Genomic DNA, 2,074 nt, shown 5'->3' on the forward strand with positions numbered 1-2,074 from the left:
GTAATGCCTTTGCTGATGCTTTAGCTACTCTGTCTTCGATGATCCAACATCCAGATGAGCTGGTGATTGAACCTATACAGATTCAACTTCAGAATAGGCCAGCGCATTGTCTGGTTACAGAAAGGGTCACTGATGGTCGCTCCTGGTACAAGGATATTAAGGAATTCATGAAAACAGGATCCTACCCTCCTGATACTGATTCTGTTGCAAAAATTTTCTTACGCAGAATGTCATCAAGATTCTTCTTGAATGGAGAAGTGCTATACAAGAAAACATCTGATTTGGGCCTTCTGAGATGCATCAATGAAGAGGAAGCCGATTATATGATGAAAGAGATGCATAGTGGGGTTTGTGGGCCACACATGAATGGGCATCTACTGGCTAAGAAGATCATGAGAACAGGATATTTTTGGCTTACCATGGAGCATGACTGTGTAGATTTTGTTAGAAAATGTGTTAAGTGTCAAATGCATGGTGATATTATACGTGCTCCTCCTACAGAATTGCATAGTATGACTGCTCCATGGCCATGTTCGATCTGGGGAATGGATGTGATCGGAACTATTGATCCTTCTGCTTCAAATGGGCATCGATTCATTTTAGTGGCGATTGAATATTTCACCAAGTGGGTTGAGGCCGCATCCTATAAGCATGTGACTAAGAAAGTGGTGTCGGATTTCTTGAGAAATAATATCATCTGTCGTTTTGGGGTACCAGAGACGTTGATCACTGATAATGCCAAGAACCTCAATAATGATATGGTGGATGGATTATGTGAACAGTTCAAGATTAAACATCGAAATTCGGCCATTTACAGGCCTCAGATGAATGGAGCCGTTGAAGCTGCAAATAAAAATTTGAAAAAGATTATTCGTAAGATGACTGAAGCACACCGGGATTGGCATGAGAAGCTGCCTTATGCACTAATGGCGTACAGAACTACCATCAGAACTTCTACTGGTGCAACTCCTTTCTCTCTTATGTATGGAATGGAAGCAGTCCTGCCTGCAGAAGTTGAAATTCCTTCCTTGCGCATTCTGATGGAAGCTCAGATAGAAGAAGCTGAATGGGTTAGAGAACGTCAGGAGCAGTTGTCTCTAATTGATGAAAAGAGATTGAATGCCGTCTGTCATGGACAATGTTATCAGCAACGAATGGCCCGTGCTTACAACAAAAAGGTTAAGCCCCGTTTGTTTGAAGTTGGAGATAAGGTTTTGAAACGGATTCTTCCAATGCAAGATGAGGCTAAAGGGAAGTTTGCTCCCAATTGGCAAGGACCATTCATTGTTAAGAAAGTGCTATCCGGAGGAGCGCTTATCCTTATGGAAATGGACGGTCAAATTTTTCCCCAACCAATCAATGCAGACATGTGCAAAAAGTTTTTCATTTGATTATAAAAATTTTCTTTAAAAAATACTGCAAGAGACGGATTTAAGGCATACTTCCTCTCATTGTTCCATTTCGATGTCTTATCCCTAATCTGTTTTCCCTTTTGACTTTTCATAACCACATTTTTTTTTTCTCGCTTGGCAGTCCCTTAAGATCACTAACCCCTATACCGGGGCAATTTTGTTTCTTTGAAAAAAAAAAAAAAAAAAAAGTAAAAAGTAAAAGAAAAGTAAAAAAAAGAAAATATAAAAAAAAAGGGGAAGAGTAAGTTTTATCTCTGCCAGAATTAAACTGGGGCAAATTTTATCTCTTTCTCACCCTAGATCGGGGTAAGTTTTGACAGAATGCTATCTCAAATGATTGCAAACCCATCATATGATCCGCTGTCAAGCCTTTCAAGCCTTAACCTTTCCTTTGCCGAATTTCATCTTCTGCAGTATTTTGAAAAAAAAATTTTCTTAATCAACTAGCAAATGATGTAAATACAAACTTTTCTGAAACATGTCAGAGAAGATTGTCTCACTGATGCTACTCATTATCAGAGCATGACTGCAGTGATACGGTTGGGGTTAAATTTATCTTATCTATGTCTCTAGGTGAAAACCTGAAAGGGCACCTTCTAAAAAAAAAAAAGAAAGAGAAAAAAGAAAAAGAAAAAAAGAAAAAGAAAAAAAAAAAACAAAAC

Source organism: Coffea eugenioides, chromosome 7, assembly GCF_003713205.1.
Source record: "Coffea eugenioides isolate CCC68of chromosome 7, Ceug_1.0, whole genome shotgun sequence".
NCBI lineage: Eukaryota > Viridiplantae > Streptophyta > Magnoliopsida > Gentianales > Rubiaceae > Coffea > Coffea eugenioides.